The sequence below is a fragment of the Lepisosteus platostomus genome, chromosome 19 (genome assembly GCF_059453375.1).
Source record: "Lepisosteus platostomus isolate fLepPlt1 chromosome 19, fLepPlt1.hap1, whole genome shotgun sequence".
Taxonomy (NCBI): domain Eukaryota; kingdom Metazoa; phylum Chordata; class Actinopteri; order Semionotiformes; family Lepisosteidae; genus Lepisosteus; species Lepisosteus platostomus.
In genome coordinates, this window is record NC_142629.1 from 17,214,348 (window position 1) to 17,235,072 (window position 20,725).

General features: G+C 38.3%; 1 long non-coding RNA gene across 1 annotated transcript; it reads right to left on the reverse strand.

The window, feature by feature from the left end:
* Positions 1-557: 557 nt before the first annotated feature.
* Positions 558-13,652, reverse strand: LOC148645287 (uncharacterized). Its single transcript, XR_015928476.1, has 3 exons — positions 13,519-13,652; positions 9,771-9,879; positions 558-901 (listed from the first exon to the last, which is right to left on the reverse strand). It is a non-coding gene; the product is annotated as an uncharacterized LOC148645287 (long non-coding RNA).
* Between the last annotated feature and the right edge of the window lie 7,073 nt (positions 13,653-20,725).

The window sequence follows — 20,725 nt, forward strand, 5'->3', positions numbered from 1 at the left end:
TAAGAAATTGAAATCCAGACCATTTCTGATTATATTGTGAAAAGTATAGGGACAGTGAAGTGAAATTTATATTTTTTGCCATGTACTAGTGTAATTTTTACTTTAAAAATTTACTTTACTTTGTTTAGCCATGTTTGAGTTCAAAATTGCATTTCAGGTGAGCACAAGAACTAGGAGAAATGGCTGACAGGTGTTCCTAATTGCGCAGGTGTTCCATGTTACATTAACTGTGAAAGTATAAAAGAGCTGTGAATGGCTCGCCTTGGTTCAGACATTTAGAGCTTATTGTTTGGATCTGCCTCTTGAATTTAAACTTAAATCAAGTTGAAGCCTAAAAAGCTTGTCTGTGCTGGAAAAGCAAACAGTTGTGAAAAAGAAAGCAAATACAATTTTAATTAGAACCATTGCAGAGAGATTTAGTGATAAGAAAGAGTGTTCTCAAAGTGAAAGATTGCTCATTATGTTTTTAGTATGGCTATCAAAAGCCCAGTTGGCTTGACTTTTTAATGAGTTTTCTAAATTAGATTGTACAGTTAGCTATATATTTTCCCCATAAATTTAACAATAGAAAAAGATTTTTACTGTTCAATTTCTTTAGTCACATTTTTGTGAATTGGCTCAGGACAGAATGGTAGCATGGCCGTTGGCACTGCTGGCTCCCAGCTCTAGGGTCCTGGGTTTGAATCTGGCCTGGGGTGTCTTCTGTGTGGAGTTTGCATGTTCCCCCCCAAGTCTTGATGGGTTTTGCCAGGTTCTGGTTTCTTCCCGGATCCCTAAAACATACAGTCTAAGCTGTCCATCCAGGGTCCATCCTGCCTTGCGCCATTGTCTGTGGGGTCAGGGTCCATCTCGCCACAGCCCTTTGTTGGAATACAGTATCGAGAACAGATAGATGGATTAACTGGGGGGGGGAAGAACATTAAGCTATAAGGAAAAAAATACCTGCAGTGTACATTACAAAACACATTACAGTGCAGTTTAAAGCTAAAGCTGTTGAACAGTTACTGGACATCTAATATTCCAGCACACAGTAATGAAGACAGTGGAGGCTTGTTGTCAGTCAATACCAGGATGCTCAGAAGCACTGCACAGGCTCAAACAGAACTGCAGGGCTCATTTCACACTGTTTCGAATCTAAGAGTAAATTTTAATCATGCCATACAAAAGCATGTACTCTTGAGGGAACGCAGACAAGTGATTCACCTCCACGGATGTGTTTTTTTTTTCTTGCGGCTTTTCATCTCCGCATGATTTTGACTCTAAAGACCATTAAATCTACCCTAAGCAGGGCTGCCCTTGATGTGATCATGGGAGCTGCTGCTCCTGAGCTAGATCTGTACGTCTAGAGAAAGCTCCGCCTTCTAATTTCTCCTCCACCTTCTGAAACGCTCAACTGCATCTTGATTAAATACACAGGAGCAAAAAAAAAACAAACTGACAGGCGGAATGGCATCCTGTCTTCCTGATATCCACTCTTTTCCACTTGTTGAATCCCATACTGGTGACTAAGTGACCCTTGAAACACTTATTCTTATCCACTCTCTGATTTGCCATGATTGACACCTCTCCACGTCTGGGGTCAGTATACAGACCAGTGGGGAATCGATCCTATCTAGCTGATAGTGCTATGGATTATAACAGCGGATACTGAATTCCAGACAAGACTGGAAGTTTGTTTTTCTCGCTTAGTTTGTGAACCAGCAACATCACAACAGATTTGGCTCTCAGCCATTCTCCTGTTTTTATTGACAAAGCAGCAGGGAAATGCAAACCAGAGGATACCAGTGGAAACCTCTCAGTTGAGCGTTTCAAAAAAAGAACAAGAGGCATTTCTAGACGCAGGGAAGGGTAGGAGTTGGAAACAAACTATGTGGCTGCACTGTTGAAGCCAATTTCATGGCTTCTTTCAGGAAACAGCTGGATGAGACCCTGAATTCACTTCACAACTAGCCACCAAACAAGCTAGATGGGGCAAATGGCCTCTTCTCATTATAACATTTCTTATGTAAAGAAATATTTCCAGTTTGTGGCTTTTTATTTCAGACTTCAAATAAACCCTTGGCAGCAGATACAACAGTATCCGGAAGGGGGACTTGAAAATGGCAGATAAGATTTCCTAGCAAACCCGCAGCCTAGATGGGTGGAATAGCCCCCTCTAATTAGTAATGGTTCTTATGTCTTTTTAAGAAAAAGCAAGGATTAAAAAGTTTGATGGCAAGCACTGTAATTAATCTCCCAATTTCAACTCAGAGGTGTTAGTGTTTCCATGTGTTAGATGCAATGCACAGTATGCTTCTCGGGGCTTTAAGAATAACATCAATATACTAATCTATTATTCCATCTTAGATTTTCAATTCCAATGCACAAGAAATCAGAGACACTGTAACCTCTTGTAGAAAATGATCTGATATAGAATTGGTGCAATATTTATTTTTCAGGTCCCTTAGAATGGGTGACTACAATCTCCCAGAAAAACACAGTACAAATAGGGTCCAGCATGTCTAATATAGCACTGCTGATCTGTGTGTATTTGTAAATGATGCCTTACTTAGTTAACAGTTTTGTAGGGTTTTCGTTGTAAAATTACACGTTGGGAATATCCCTAAAAAAGACTTTTCACAGTCGCTATCCTCATGACATGCTTCAATAACAAAGCAAAGGTAAAAGGACGAAGAACAAACAAACAGGAAAAGAAATAGAGCTCTAACACTCCTGAATCAGGTAACCCTAAAAACCAAGTAAGCATCTACCAAGGAGATCATTTTGTTAGTTAGGGATTATATTGCTTGTTCCCCCACTGACCTGTCGTAAAAGACTTTTCAGGCAGCTACTTTCCTTTATTATGTTTGCATAAACTGTAAAATCTCTGTGAGATGAATTTACAACATATCAGATAAAATAGAGAACTTTCTGCCAATGGGACATCCCTATTTGTGGTCTTAATCCATTTTCACACTATGTACGTTTTGCATACAAGATAACAAGAACTCATAGGCTTCTGAAACTGCTGGATGAAAAATGTTTTGCCTGAATGGAGACATCAATCTACTTCATGTTTGTTGCAAGCCATTAGGACAGCTTAATTTTCAGTGCGAAAGAACCTGCGAACAACAGAGATATCTCTAGCCAATTTGTTGCCTTGCATTGAATCAATTCAGCAAGGTTAATGCAGCAGCCAAGCACTGCAAAAAAAAAGTTTTCTTAAAGCAACAATCATAAGCTATGGCACTTTGAGTCAGATATGCAACACTAATCGAATTACTCAGCTGTAAGTTTCTGAAGAAATATTCACGTATAAAGTGAATCAGAAACAACATAATCCCATTTCACTGCTACGTTTGCAGATACAGAAGTGCCTTTGCTCACCTTTACAAATTACCTAAATGATTACCGAGTTAATTTCCAACGAATGAAGAATTCTCCTAGGCTGTGTGATCAGTGGGCAAGATGCTTGCAATGACAGCTGTGGGGTTAATTAAGACTGAGCATCCTTGTTCAGATCAATAACGGTGTTAAGACGCGTGGTGCACGTTATCTCCCATTAAAAACTGAGCTCTTTTTTTATTCTATTATATGGTAGTCATTATAATTTGCTTTGCATTTGTAATTTACTGGGTATTTTCTTTAATAAATGTGTATCTTAAGTGATTGTTAACATATTTTTTGGTTCCATCTAAGATGCACTACATTATACAGACAGCAAAAATTGCCACCTTTATTTAATTTCATTTGTAGTTATGAGACATTTCTCTCTGTATGTCTCTCTGCTTTGCTCTCTGCTGTTAAACTCAAATTGTCACTTTGCCACTGGTTATCTGTTCCAGAGAATGCAATTGAGATGAGTATAAAGGTGGTAAATGTGGTGCAGTTAGTGAGACAGGAGGGAACAGACCTGATTTACAAGGATATTTAAATTGCAATAAGTCTGTTAGAGAAGGAAATACAGGTAGATTATTTCTAGAAAATAATAAATAATCAATTTATTTTCAAACCATTGCATCCAATTCAGGGCTGCAAGGGGGCTGGAGTCTCTCCCGGCAAGCAACGGGCACAAGGCAGGATACACCCTGGACAGGACACCAGTCCATCTCACGGCACACACACTCACACCAGGGACAATTTTCCCAGAAGCCAATTAACCTGTCAGTATATCTTTGGATTGTGGGAGGAAATTTATAAGAACATGTATCAATTCTGGGTGTGGAATTAATACTTAAAAGGGTCCAGTCAGTTGGGTTTTGGGATGCGATGTTGCCATCTGATAATGCCAACTGGACATGGGCTATATTGTTATCAAACTCACCACAATTTCCTTAAGGTGTTCAATTTAAGCCAGGGTTTTCTTCACTTTCTCATTTCCTCATTTGCTGTGCTACTGACTCTGAGAGCTCTCCGTATTAGACGTGAGAGCTGATTTAGGAAAGATCTCAGGTGCCATCCAAAACTCTGGATTGTAAAAATAAAATATCTTCGCACTTATTTTAGGCTGTAAAAGTAGAATAGATGCATCTTTCAGACATACAAATGATGTCAGAACTGAATTAAAGTAACATTTCAATCCCTGCTTAAGAATGTTTTAAAATCTGAATAATTCTACAAGCAAGAATGGAAAACATTTTACAGCAGGTGTGCATTAATAGCATAGGTATGTTATCAATGAAGCTCGAAGAAAATTTGCTACAATGATCATAAATGGCAGCATTTCATTGCTGAACAGTCCATGTGGAAGTTCATATTGGAGACTTGGGACTTCCAGAGAAAGGCCAAGACCTCCACAAATAACAATAAGAGATGCCTGCAAAACCGTATTAGAAGACAAATATTTGTGCTCTGCATTCCCACAATGCACAGAATAGTTAATAAAATAGGTGACATTCAAAGATTTTTTTAAATAAACAGTTTAAACAGTCAGACAGTTGAAACAGATTTCTGCTTGAAACACAGAGCAGATTTATCCCAAGAGCGAGTAAAATCAAAAGGTCTAACACAGGGTCTAGGAAAAACTAGGGTCAATAAAAACTGCGGCATATGGAAAAGTTTTTGACAATGTTTATTTTATTTAGTATGATAAAAAGTATAACAAAGATCATATTCATTCATACATTTTCTAACCTCTTCAGATAAAAGTTCCTGGTGCTGGGGAACCACATACAAATGTTCAAAATGATGTGATTGAACCAATAATTAACCTAGCAATTACCCTTTGGAGCTTGCGTATTGTGCTTTTTAAGTCATTTAAAATCTCCATCTTTCAAAAGTAAGAAACATAGTATGTCAGTTAATGGGTCAACGATGTAAAGAGCTCAGCTGGAATAAAAACTAAACGTTGTGTGTTGGAGAGAGGGGTGGACCCCATACTCCATAAACAAGGAGGAGGACTAATGTTTGCACATTATACTTGAACTGTGCCTTTTTGGTATTGCAAATCATACAACAATGAAGCATGTAGTGCATTCAATGTGTTTTCCCAAGCACGGCTATAAAGAGTATAGACGCACAATGAAAACAAATTCTTGCAGCGCTTACAAATAATGTTGCTTTAAGAAGTTATAGAGGTAATAGTCTTGTATATTTAATGACATACTGTGACACAAAGGGCATTCAGCCCACAGTCAGAATAAATCAGATGCACTATATGTTCATCCACATCCCATTTATATTCATATTTAGAGTTTTCTCTGGTTGCACTTCATAAATATACACGACTGTGAAACCCTATCAGTCATCACTACCAAACAGACAGGCTCCTCTGGATCCTATTAAATTTCTCCAACAGCGAGCTGAGTTTAATGCAACTTAAAAATCGTCATCTGCCTCATGTTGCTGCATCATTCAAGGGCAGTATTTCCACATCCCTGCCAATCAAAGGGCTGAGGGCACTGCCATGCTGCTCAGTTATTCAAACTGGCGTTTCATGAAGGCTTTGTTTCCTTTAAGCGCAATCAGACCCTCCCTGAACTGATAGAATGAAATGAAGATACTGTTCTTGCAGCTACCCAAACAAAGATCATTACAGAACAAAGTGCTCTTCCCCCTCTTCTATGATTTTTTGTTTCATCATACCTGGAGAGTATCTTCAAACAGTAAACTTGAGATATCCTAAAGCTAGTAAGAGATTGAATTAAATACCCAATAGCTCATCTAAAATAAATACATAGTGCCCTGCGGGTCCCTAGGAGCAGTGTTAAAGACCCCACAAATCCAGCTGCCTTATAAAACACTGAAGTTTAATCTTCTCTTACTGTACATTTCCTATATTGAATTAAATAGATGATATTCTATTTAACGCAGGCTGTTTTAAGCAGAACAGCCAAACATACAGTAACAAATAGCAGGATATCATGAAGAAGCAGAGTTAGAAAGGATATCACTGAAATGTCCATTTCAACACAGGTCAGAAGAGTTGGGCAACTTGCTTTGACAAAATCAAGCCTGTAAACTTAATCTACAAGTAGTTGTCCAGATCTTCTTTGAAGCTTAAAGTGTTGATTACGGTACATGCAAACAATTAAAAATGAAGTCTAAATTAGATCAAAATGAACAGGGAGGTCAATATCTGCATTCTGTTCAATGTTACCCCCTAGATTGCTATTTTCTTGACGGCGTCTTAAAAATATACAGTGTCAAGGGTTGTGAGCAGTAATGTCTCATGGGAATAACTGTACCCTAATAAGCCCTTATTTTGCTGTAACTCCTAAGCCCTGGGGCAGGTTTGTAAGCATACAAATGCTTCTATTTTTTCCAACCAGCTGGGATCCTGGGACAACAGCTGGAAATATACTTAGCAAAATCACTTGGGCTCCTAATTTGTTTTTTCAAGATTGCTTCCCATTGCATATTCTTGCTGCTTGGTAAATTTAAACAAGTCTTGTGTGGTAGCTGGCAAACAATCTTCAGGTAGGAAACCTTTGCTGGAGTAAACTTAGTTGTATGGTTGTTCTGTGTGGCAAAAGAACTTAAACACAATGAATGATATCCATTATGATGTTCTTGTTCTGGCTGATGTTTACAGCAAGATGTATTATATGTACCAATACAATGCTTATATACTGTATATTACTTATGATTCAAACACAGAGGAGGCAGCAAAGAATACAAGCAGGTCTTGACTCTTAACACTGATGAGTTCTTGCTATTCGATATTATTCTCTGGTTACTTCATAAATGTAATGTATTATTGTAAAGAAATTAATTGACTTTCAGTCATCCACAAATAATTATGGAACTGTTTATTTTAATTAACTGTTTATTAATTATTGTAAATTGACATAGAAAATATGTCATTTTCATGTCCAGGGAAAGTTCCTCCCCTTTTATAAATAGAATAATTAAAGTATTATGATGAAACAACTGTATTAATTTCTGACTCAGTGTTCTGACAACTGAGCATCATAAATCATCAAATGTCTTCTGTTCAGGGGGGAATTAGGGCCCAGTAATTCAGTGTAATTTAATAAGCAGGTTATTTTTCTAATTGTCTCAAAGCAGGCACAGAGGAGATGGCGTGGTGCCTGTTTTCTATTGTCGTGGAAAAAGTGATTGTTTTCTAGTCCTCTCTTCCATGTTGTTCAAGAGATATAAAAATACAGCAAACCATTAAACAAACTAAAAATGAATGCATATTCCACTTTAAACAGACCATATATTAATGATCAAAATAATGCCTGAATGAAGCTTTAATATGAGACTGATGAGAGCCTCATATACTGTATTAAACACAAGAAAACCTTCTTTGTTGTGAAGCAGATACAATTGTCTGCCATGGTATTGGTTTGTTCACTTGAAAAAGCTCTCCGTAAGTGTCTGTCACAGTTGTGTCTCTGTTATTCATAAGCCTGTCTGTCTTAATTTAATCTACTTTGAGACAACATGGCCTTTACCACTCATCCTTTTTAAAACGCAGACAAGAGAATAACACATTAATCTCTTGAGTGTTGAACGGATGAGGCAATGTGGAAATTTGATTTAAATATTCTTTCATGACTGATCAGAGGTAGCAAAGTTGAACAAACATCTGTATTCCCCAGCAAGATCCAAACTATTCAGAAAGCTTCGAACAAAGTGTAATGTTGTACGGTGTTTGCTTAGATGGTAAGAGACATCAAACACAGATCAAGAGACACATAATTAAAGGGAGTTCCTTGTGATCTACTTTGGTTAATTAACTCCTCAGTAAATCGTTAGGACTGCCGTAATAGACAATAAATATTCAACAGTGACTGGCCTTTCCTAAGGAGGTCTCGAGTCAGTCTCCATAAGAAGGGACCAAAACATAAACACAAAGAAGAGTAAATGCGAAAAACAAGAGAGAAACAAGAAAACGAGAGAGGAACCTCCTCCCCCAGAGCTTGAGCAGTGTGAGAAATCCTTGGTTCTGATCCATTTCGAAAACCAGATTCTGGTTGGGTAATCTGAGCATCATTGCAGACAGACTCTAATTTCATATAGTGCAGAATCCCCAGGCTAAAAACGTTCTCTCCTGTGATAGCGATGCCGATTGTTAAGAGTTTTTGAAGTGGTTTCATAATCAGTGTTTTGGGCATCCATATTGCAGGAAAACTATCCATTTTTATAAGCATGCAGGTTGTTTCTCTCTTTGGCCAGTTAAAGCATTGTAAGTGTGTATTTGGGTTACAGGGCAGAATTCTGAGTTTCTAGACCTATAGGAAGTAGGACACACAGATTGTACGTATGTATTGTCCAGGTCTGAGTCTGATTTATTAGTCTATGACAGGAGCTGTGCCAGAAAGTGAAAGGAACCTCACATGCTTCACATTTTACATAACTTTTTCTACACTCTTTAATGTAACAATCTAATATCTGCAGAATTACTGGCAAAGTAGGCAATAATACTGCTTCAAGTTATTCCTCTCCTTAAGCCAAAAACTAAAGAAGATAAAAAATACTAAAGTGGACAAACATCTAAGAGATAGTTTAGGAGTCCTAATAGTTTCTTAAGCAGATTTATGAGCAACTTGCTATCTGCTGCCTTTGCCTATTTTTCCTGGTTTTTCCTGTGGACTGAAATTACTGTGTCTGTGGGCCTTTTGTTTGACTTGAGTTAAGTGAATGATGTTGCCATCGTGTGTCTATAGTAATACTTGTTCCACCCAATGGTTCAGCTGTAGCATGTGCTATAGTCTAGAGCCCTAACCACCACGATCACCATCAGTACAATAAATACAGAGGCACTTTTTTCTACATTCAACAGCCTCACCTGAGAAATACTGATCCTCCCCGTGAAGCACAAGCTTACTGTATATCTATTGCCCGTTGTCAAGAAGAGCAGTATTCTGTACATTCTGTCAGCGTTTAAACCATGGTTAGTAGTGGAATCTATCATTTTAACTTGCATGTAAGCAGATGATTCCAAATACTGCCAAATATGTGGTACATGTAAACATAGCGATTGTACTCATGTTTATACAATGTAATGTTTATACAATGATCAAAACGACATATTTTAATGGTGACAGCCACTTGACCAAAAAAGCTTGTGTTTTGTGCAATTCTGCAGGGACTTTTCACAGAATAGGCAAAACGTATCTGTTAACCTACACATTGTAGTCTGACTGGCAGAAGAAGCTGCTCTTTTCCTTTGCACTTACTGCAGTTTCCCTAACTTGTTCCCTTCAACACACTGCACACTGCACGTGTACTTCTCTCTGGGTCAAAGGCAAGACTGTGAATTACAAATGCAATCGTGAATTTCCTGCACAGCTTTTGCATATCAACAGTTTTTAAACAAATTGTGTAGGGATTTTACTTACCTGTGTTTGTTGACTCAGTTCTGTTTAGTATGTGATATGGGGTGAAATGAGAAACCTTTCCTGACTCAAAGTACTGAGAGATCCCTGGACCAAGCGAGTATATATGGACCTGGAATATATATTTATTTTTAGCTAAGAATACGGGAATATCACAACACAGTTAACATGTTTCATGTATCTATATAGTTGCTGAGGCATGACATAAGTAAACAAGAAACTCAAGTTTCAAGGAACACCTGTGTCTTGATTGAACTCCAGATAGCACTGAAATATGAGCAGTCTAAACGATTGGAGTCGATGACCTTTCTTCATGAAAGCACCAGATAAAAATCAGACTTTGTAGAACAAGCTAGCCATCGCTAACCACAATGGCCTTTCTGTGTGCCTAATGTTATTATGAGTCGTACAAAAATCCAAAGCTTGGAACAATAAACTGGCAATTCTAAAACTGATTTCAAAAACTAATTTAAAGATGTGCTGTTGAAATATGTTTCTGATTCAAACTTCAAATGTTAGCCAGCACGAAGATGGGTATGTCATTTTGTTTACAGTATGTACTGTGTATACAGCAACATCGCAGATGGATTATACTGGTGTAGATGGACTAAACTAAACATACTGTAGAACACCTCTATTTACTGTGAGATTTAAAAGTAGAACCTCTATACAGAGTTAAAAGGGCCACGTTCAAATAATTGATGTTGAAAGGTATAAAATATGGTCAGCTTATTCCAAAGGTTTTTACAAAGTCTAACTACATAATTACGCACAGTAAAATTAAGACTTTGATACATTCCTTTATTCTGTAATTGTATGGAAGAGATTGAGAAACATACAAAACAAAACCATGTTAAACATTTCTATTTTACTTATCAAAAACAGCTTAATGTCATTTTTTTCCTTTACATTGTGCAAAGCATTTGTTTTTTTTTAGCGTCATTTGATATAGGTTTTTGACTGGTATCAAATCTGGAAAATTTCAGTGTTTCAGTTTCGCACATAAACTAGTGTAGTAAAAGGTTTCAACGAATGCAATGTATCTTTTTTTGTTTGTTGTTTTTTTTTTGCTATTTTGCTTATAGGAAAAAAATTGTATTGGTTCTAAGGAATATTCATACAATGCCTGAATGATCTGTGGGCCTTTCACCAACGTGTTTTGATTGAGTTTGCTAACAAGTAACTATTATTGCTGGAATCGTGTTAATAACTTTTCAAGATGTACAGTATGCACTACGTAAACCCTTTGCTTGGTAGAGTCATTAGATGCAGGAGCAGTTATGTTAAATAATTAAAAGTGGAATGTTTATTCTGACAATGCCACCTCGTACTATGCTGCAGTTCTGGGGGTTCCCAGAGTATAAGCTTCTTTAATTAGGTGAACAACTGTAGTGTCTTTGTACTGACATAATAGACATAATTACTGCTCTTGTGTTTTCAAACAATCAAAACAGATTAAGGCAAATAGGTGAGTGAGCCATTAGGAAACTGAGGTCATAATATAGTGGGATTTAAAGTATATTTTGAAACTATCAAGTATGAGTTCAAAGCAAACGTCTACAACATCAGGAAAGCAAACGGGAAGGAATAAGAATAATGAAGGAATAAGACAATTTAAGAGAAATAGCCTGAGACAGAATAGATATGGTATCACTTGAAAATGGATGGCAGGATTTAAGTTAAAGAAAAATAGTAAAATGAATGCAAGCATGGTTCACAAAAGATATTAGAAAGACCAAGACAGAGCTAGAAAGGAATATACTGTAGGAGGGAAGCTAAAACAAATGATTAAAAGTTCTTTTAACAAAAAAGAGCATTAAGGATGATCTAAAATGTGTCCAAGATGATAAGATTAAATTTGGTGATGAAAGGGAAATGTCAAAATAAGATACTAATGTTGTTCCTTTTTTTCCCTACACAGTGAGCGAGCCACGTTTGTAAAAGCAGGAAGTCAAGCAAGGAGACGTTTTCCTCTAATAAGGCAATCAAGAGTAAACTAATTTTGTTAATTACTGTAGTTTAAACAAGAGCAGCTACTGCTAATTGCAGTTTGAGCTCAATAATGACCCCTTCTGCCTCTGTCGCAGAGCTAATGAGCCACACTGTATTAAAGATCAGATCTCTAAATCACCAACCCCAGCATAACCTTATATGTGATCACTGCCTATGTACAGTCCCATTCGGTCCATATCCTCGTGTCTTCATCCCGCAGTTTGGTCAGTGCGGGTTCCCAACAATACGGGATGGACTCTGGAAGCTCACATCACCCTGGAGCAGATCCATTATGTGGATCACTGTAATGTACGAGCAAATAAGTACAGATTGTGCAGCAGGCATTTCACCACAGAAATGTTCCAATGTGATCTGACTGCAGAGTTAACAAGTAAATAGTATTTATTGGCAAAACCTACAGAAATCGAGAGCGATATTTCTGTTGAATTAAAAGAGATGTATTCACAAACCTGCTTGTTTACAATGTCATAGGGCTGTAATACATCACCGGACGTTTTGTTGCCTCGTTCTGAATCGCAGAATATGGCATTGTGCACACCTAGAAATTGTGTCTGTTTTGTGATGCAAATCTGGAGGTTTTGCACATGAATGTGTACATTTTACGCTCATTGGGATTTACAATGCACTCGACAGTGCTGATTCTTTCCAACACTTTCTAAAATACAGTTCCAGTTCCCCTTTAAGAAAACATTTTTTAAAAGGAACTGCATTTTTAAAAAGTTAGAGTTGCATTTGGCCAGATTGGCTTCCACAAGCTTGGACCATATTAATGGAAGCTGAGAGGTTTTCTGGTTTCTGTGGTCAGGCTTACTATTTAGGGTGTTATGTTATGTGTGGGATACTTGATGGTAAGCTCTAAGTGACAAATTGCTCTTCTAGACCTTTTTAATAACTGCAAAAGGGCTTGGCTGAACTACATAGGTATCAATTAGAAATGTGGGAGCTCAGTGACAGTAAATCCAGGCAATGCTGGGATCCTCTGTCTTGAAAAGCTTGAATAAGTTCTTACCACTTGTTCCAGAACTACATATCCTAACACTTAGTTTGCCCCTTTTTATTGCTTCCCTCAATACAATAGGAGTGCACGATATTTAATTTGACTTCAGTAAGCTTTGGCCTGATCACAGCATTGAGCACCGTAGTGTGTGAACAATTTGACATACAGATTTGACTGATTTAACCTGCTTGGATAATCGAATGCAGGCTCAGCCCGACCCCAGTGAAAGGCCATTGGACCTCCCCCACTCCCTGTCCAGGCAGATTAGCCAAGTCAGTACCTATACTTCTATTTAGTTGGGCACTGCAAGGCGGAAGTCCTCTCTCCACCTTTAGATAGAAATGTTATAAATCCACAGGTAACTAAATAATAACATAGTGCACTATTACACAGAGATATCCAAGAATCTGCAAAATAGCTTGAACCTAAAGCAATGTGTTTCACTGTGAATCAAACATACAGTACAACACGTAGTAAGGGCTATAAATAGGGCAGAACATTACCATGTATTAGTTCTACAGTATGTGACCAGACATCCTTTAAAAGAGTGGTACAACACAAATTAACCCATTGTAACTTTAGCCCTCCCAGCATTGAAATACTTGTTTTTATGTCTTCAGCTTTGTACAGAACCAGTCCAATCTACATTTGCATTACCTGGCAATCAGCTTTGGAATAAAAGCTGGATCTAACAGGCTAGGTATAATGAAGCCTAAAAATAAGAAACAACAAATGACTCACACAGGTAAATTCCGAAATTCCACAGTCTTCTAAATGTTGTTTCTTGCTCTTTCAACTACATTGTCTCTTTCATATTTGACATTCAGCCTCTCAGATCAGAAAAGGTGTTTTACAGAATGGGGCTGCTGTTCGACTAACTGTTGTTGTGGGTTTCTGAGTGTTTCACAACAGTCATTCACGTGTTTCATTTGTCCTTTCCCTTTGAAGCACAATGTGTGCTGAATAAAAATATCTCAATGCATGTAAAACTCAAGCTATAAATAACCAGGAGTGAAGCAGAATATGCAAAGCAAGTCGTGCAGTGAGACAGAAGAGCCTCTAATGTCCTCCTTTCTATTTTAGAATTTTCTGCTCTGCTTATGCCATCCTTTGTGTGAAAAAGATATTCAAATGAATGCTAAAGAACAAGGCAAGACTACATTTGGCATTTCAGTGTCAGCTTTCCCAAGCAACACAAGGTTAATTGGTCATCAGACATTGAAGCACACAGCTGGGGCCGGGGCTGAGGTGGAATCGAGCTCAGTCCACCAATCAGCACTCACCATATAACCCTTAGCCTTGTGAAGAAAAAGCCTCGTCAGAACAGCACACACCGAGCACACTACACTCCTGCCAACAGTCAGGCACAGGTCTGAAACAGTTCCTTTTCATCCTGGCACTGTAGGGAACACTGACGAAACACAACTGGGGGAATATTTTATTAGGCAGCCAATACCCTGTCCAACCATAGATGCCAGATCACTAACCCAGTTCAACTCATTCCTGGCATAAAATCTGGAATTTCCCCATTTTAGGAAGACCCCATAGAGAAAATGTGTGTTAAATCCATAAATATTTCTTCTGAGATTCCTTGAAATACACACATATTATATAAAGTATTAAATATAGACTTAATCAACATGTGAATAACTGTTATCACATCTCTAGGTTGTGTATTATAAGACACTTAAAGTATATTGCAGAATAGATTTGACATTGATTCAAAGATATACTGTACATTGCTTTTAACAGTATTTTGGGTAACTAGAGATTATTTTCTTGTTTCAACATGCTAGATCGTGCTTGAAATGTTTTCTTAAATGTGAGATTCGGGGATACAAAATCTTCCTCGCAAAAATTGCTCGAGCATTATTGGATATATTTTTGAAGTCTAGGAAAACAGTCATTAAGTCACAAAAAGTTATAAGAACTATAATTAATTTTGTTCCTAGCCATTCCTATTTCACCATTTCCCTCCAGAGATAGGAGCTATGTACTATAAAAGGGATTTGTTAAATGTTTGAAGGTCTTGATTCTAAGAAGAAAAGCAGACACATTCCTCGTTTTTTTATGTTATTTCTGGGGTTCTATAACTCTCATCACATAAATATGACATATGTAATATTGTTCAAATATCCACCCATCCATTTTCTAACAGGTTCATCCAATTCAGGGTTGTAGGGGAGTCAGAGACTATCTGGACAAGGCTGGGTACACCCTGACTACGACACCAGTCCATTGCAGTGCATGTACAGACACAGTCATGCACAGCAGGGTCAATTTTCTCAGAAGCCAATTAACTCCACACAAACACACTGTAGGTACAGAATTAAACCCAGTGCTCCGGCAGTGCAAGACAGCAATGCCAACCACTGCGTCACTGTGCCACCCTTGTGAAATGTAATTTGTAAAATAATATTCTCCAAAGCAATTAACACCTTATTACAGTGCCAAACCAAGCCTGCTTGTGCCATTCTGTGGCTGTTACAGATTGGCTTTGCATGACTAATGGAAATACCAGCAGCACTTGATAGAACCCCCTGGGTTTCATTGTGAAACACTTTTGGGACAAAAAAATTTTTTACAAAATGAGAAAAAAAAATGCTTGCAATTTTACCTCGGTGGTAAATGCTTTTCTAGGTGCTGATAGATGCAGCATTTGACTAGGCACCTCTCTTTAAAATGTTTGGATATACTGATCAGCTTGTCTGCAGTGTTCATCCTTCGGTGTTGCTTTCATTTCCAAGCTCTTTGTTTTAATGATCCCTGAGACCCCCGACGTCTTTGGCAAACCTTTCTTTCCCATGAGCCTTTGTACAAAGGGGTACTTCCGTCATATTGTCATTTAAAATGGGCTTTCTCAAGCTTCTCAGAACAAATCGAATGCCAAAAGATTCAATTAAATTCAGATTCGGGTGCAGGGCAGGTTCCAGACACTACTAACATAGACTAGACTCCGGACAAGAGCAAGTATTCACCCCTCAAGAACTGAGTGTTTGACAATCTTTACATCTTGTATTCAACTTAAGAATGCCATTCACATTCCACTTTTAATGTGCTGTCTGCATCCCCAGTGCACATTGTACAACTAAACTTGGTTACAATCTGTTGAGTGATCTGGCCACAGTGGAGGAGATTGAGGCCCTGTTATTGGTGCCCTGGGTGAGATGTATAATATTGGACTTTTCAGTGTCGAACACCCATAGCAATGTAGTTTTGCTCATGAGCTGCTGTGGTTGAGGGGGCGAGCCCAGGAGGAAGGGGGGAGAGATTTTTATTATTTTTTTCCACGGGGGAGGGAAGATGTGTTGGAAAGAGGGGCTGGTGGGAGGAGATACATGTTCTAATTAATAAATATGACTGTAATACAAAGCATCTTCAGTGGAACAGATGGTCCAGGGAAATCAATTAAGAATACTACACTTAATCACAGCTCTATAAACAGCGGAAAAGTAAAGCCTAATTGGATGTATTACAAGATGGAAATGTGATGTTTCTTTTAGTCCTGGCAGCTGATGTGAGCCAGCAGCTCCAACTGGATAAACAGCAGTTGTCGAGCCAACAGAATCAGTCAGGCCTGTTGATGTGTTGTTGCTAGTAGCTGTTTTATCATCAGTGGGGTCATTGTTTGGTCATATGTGACAGCCAAGATTCTGTGTCACTGCTCTGGAACACTTTGTTTCTTTTCTGAGGAGTAATTCTGGTGTTCTGCTGAATTGTCTATAGAGCATATTGGGTCAATGGCATTGTGTGCCAGCAGTATGCCAATGAATGTAAATTCTCTTGGAGCCATCATCTTTCTTCGAAGGTTGAGAGTATCCAAATATTGAGCTGGAATGCCAGAGAAAAAAGCACAGACAACCGGAGATGGCACACTTATAAAACTTTTTTGGAGATGCTTTGACTTCATGCTGCTCAATGTGGAAAACTACTCTGTCCTCTTCATTGAGCTAGTGTAATACGTGCTTTGTATAGATCATGCTAATGATCAACTAAAGGAACTATTTGTTGCAAAGTTCTCCAATAGAACAGATTTGTGAATTGATATATTTTAGTGTTTGGAAGTTACTAGTGCACCAATCTGACTTTCAGCAGGAAACTTTCTATGGAATGATGTGTGGTTGTTAGGAAGTTTTGTACTCAAGCAAAACATTTTAAAACTGCTATTTATTAAGTGAGTTATGAATACAGTGGTATGTTTTCTCCAAGCTATTGTGCAATATTTTATTACTTCTATTTCTCAGAAGACATAGTGAAATATATTTCTCAGTAGAGAAGCAAGGCTAGTCCCGTTCAGTACTCAGAATTGTGCTGCTTTTGTAATTTGTGTTGATCAACCAGTAGGTGGCACTCTTCCAAAGGGAGCAGGGACACAGTGCTCTGGGAGATGCTATTCTTTAGATGAGAGATGACACCAAAGACCTGAGTACTTGGTCATTACAGGCTACTGACTCCAGCATCCTGGCCAAATTCCACTGCAGACTTGTACAATGTGGCATACATTTCCCTACTTCTGCTGCTGTGCAGAATGCATATCAGATGTCTCTTGGGTGGGTGCTGTACTTCTGTGTGAGATACAGTGGCTCTCCTCCAACATGAGATTTGTAATAAAAAGTGCTATACAAGCACAGCAATTATTCTTAATTATTATTAATTAATCGCAGCGCATTAAAAGACAAGCACTTAATGTTTTTCATTTGAGTGGCTTAATTAATCTGAGACCACGTGAGCAGAAAACAGTGCAATGGTTTACTGCACACACAAAGACATCATCATCAAGAACTGTCTAAATAAGTTGTGTTTGTTTTTCAACGTGCCATTACAGCTTCAGTTCAAACATGTACATTTACATTTATTTTCTTCCAATTTAGGTCAACACGCCGGTGTAGTAGTCTACACAGCAGCCTCACAGCATTTGTGTCATGGGAGCAGGTTCTGGAGAGAAATGCCTTCCATGTGGACTTTGCATGTTGTCCATGTGCTCATATTTCCTTCCGCTTTCTAAAGGCATGCTGGGTAGGTGAATTGGTGTGTCTGCATTGTCCTTGGGGGTTCAGTGTGTGCAAGATCAGCACTGGACTGGTCTCCTGTCCAAGCGTAGTCCAAGCTTGAGCCCTGTGCTTCCAGAAAAGGCTCCAGGCTGCTGTGATCTTTGCCTTGAGTAATTGGTCCTGTGATAATAACTGGCTGAATATTACTGACACATTGAAACGTCTGTTCTTTTGTTAGTTTGTGGGCAGAACTTTGTGAATGTTTCCTAATCGTAAAGCAAGCAGTACCTTGACTTGTGAAAATAGAGACCATATATATAGAGTATCATGTGATAAACGTAAAGTATATTAAAGTATATGGAATTCTGAAAAGCCAGTTTCTGTTTTGTTTGAAGGAATTGGGAGAGGATCTTCCATACTCTGTGAGTGCCCTCTGCTGGCAGTAATGTCTGTGAGTTAGGTGATCCCTGATTCAAAAGAGATAGGGAGTCTGAGACATTAATATACATTAATTTTGGAACATTGTCATATTTTTTCATGCTGTTTTTGTTTTTATATTTTGTTTCACTCTAACGTATTTTTAATATTTAGTGGAAAACAAATGTACACTGTAAACACAAACTGGATGGTTGTGAAAGTGGATTCTGCCTATTCCAGTTATGCATGAAGTGTTTTTCTATCTTGCAGTTCTAGTAAATTAGCAGGACCTCAGGGTGTGTCCCTTACTCTGCCTTATCAGTGCCGATGGTTCTGCATTGTAAAGCTTCGGGCTCTTAAAATAACAGCCATAGAAATTCCAGCTTCTTTTAAAATTACAAGCATGCTGTGAATATGCTGTGAATATTTCTGTCTTGTAAAAGTGATTTACAATGAGTCCTGGCCCAAGGTTAATGTAATAAAATGCATATTTGTAGCTCGGTTTTAATGTTCTTCTTTACCTGTCTGATGTGCTGTGCTTTGCTGTGCCCTCTTGTATCCCAATGTAGTTGTGAAGTAGATTTAGATTCAGCCAAAAGCAGAGAACTGCAGAAGGCCTGCTTTTTCCAGATCTTGAGAATTGCTGCCCAAAACCATGAGATCATTGTCCCTCTAACTTTCACCTGGAGTAAAACAACTAAAACTGAACCTTTTTGCCTGTACGAAAAATCTCACTTTTACTTGTTTACAACACCCACCTCTCCGAAAGAAATCTGCTGAGTTCTTGTTCCACGGTGTCCCTTCATGTCTTCAAGTGGCTGTTTGTCTGCGTGCTACCATCACACAATTTCACTGGGGGTGTTGTAATTGTTTCAATGCATGTGTTATGCAGATTAATGCCTAACAAAACCTACAGTAGAACCTGAGCCTCCATCAGACCTACATCCACAATACAAAACTGATCAGCAACCACAACCACCTAATTAAACTCAAACAAAGTATCACCTGAACACTAATGGAAGGTGAGAAAATTCTGTGTGGAGTTGATTAAGAATTAAAATACGAATACTGGATCCCAGAGAAACTCGTCAGCCGTCTATAATGTGGCTTATCAGTTTATTAATTAATGTAGCTTTTTAATGTACCAATTTAGATGGAATCACCCACAAATGTACAAAGACCTTCTGAGTGCCTTTTTTTCTTTTTAGTGAACACAAAATGTTCTAGCGTGCGTTATTAACAGGAAGGGCAACTAATAGTCTCCTAATTTTTATAAAAAGCTGTCTGTACTTTTTTCAGTTCGAATTTTCATTTCCAGACAGAATTGTTATTGTTGATTTTTCTGAAAATTGTGCTGAGGCATTTCATATGTTAAGTTTGATCTGATCTAAAGAGATACTGTTGGTATTGGTATTTCTGTGCCTATATTGCAGATGGACCCACATTGAGCTAAGTCATGTGTGACTAACTCCACAGAAGCTCTGTTGTCAAACAGGGCTCTTGCCAATGTAATAACCTAGTTGGAAGTTTCTGAAGCAGTCAATTTCCCAGCATGGGTTTATCATTTTTTCTAAAAATAAAACATTTTGTTTTTGTCTACAAAACCCTTTTTCCAGGAAAGCCATGGGGTTTTATTGTGAAGGTAAAGTTGTTTTGTTTTTTACTTTTTTCATCTATATCACCTTGAACCTTCAGGTTTGACCTTTTTAGATGTGAAGAGACAAGCACAACAGGTCTTTGTGATGTAACTGAACTCATTGGTACTGAGTCTGTTACGAAAGATGACATGATAACTTGTATTCTCCCACCATTGGGTCATTTGGCTTAGCCGAATTAGCCTCTGTATGGAAAATGTTGCTGTATGGCTCTGGAGCTCTGGAGCTGTCTTTGAGAGGCTATGATCAATGAATGCACAGAGCTGAATACATCATACTACTTGGACATGAAGCATCTAAGAAAAATCATGTTTCTTTAAAGATTGTCTGGTGTTGGTGGACCAAGGAGTGGCACCTTCCCCTCTGAAGTCCTAGAAATATGCAATTGTCCTCACCCCTCCTCTTATCTAGTATTTCTGATCATATATGGCAAATCCAGTGGCCCTATGTTTGGGGCAATTGTCTTGGAAGTAGGCTCAACCCTGAGACTCAGACTAAGAAAACTGGGAATCTTCAATTTTAGTATGCCGGGCTGGTTTGTAGTGAGATTCATTATCCACTTCTAATGCCTTTTGTGGCAAAAGGGCAAGAAACGATTAGGCTGGTTGCGCTAATTTATCTTCTTGAAAGGAAGCAATACACATTGGACTGACATGTCAGCGAGGAATCTGAGCTAGGGATTCTGTGGCTTGAGCTGGTACGTTGCACAGGGGAAAAAAATGAGGCTGAGTCACAGGGGTGGTGGACTGTATGAAGTTTTGGCCTTGTATCTCATGAACCATCTTGATTAATGAGGATTGAGAGTCCCAAATGTTGGAGCTTTTAATAATTTAATTGAATTGAATTTCATCCAAACTGCATAATCTTTATATTACTCTTCACTTC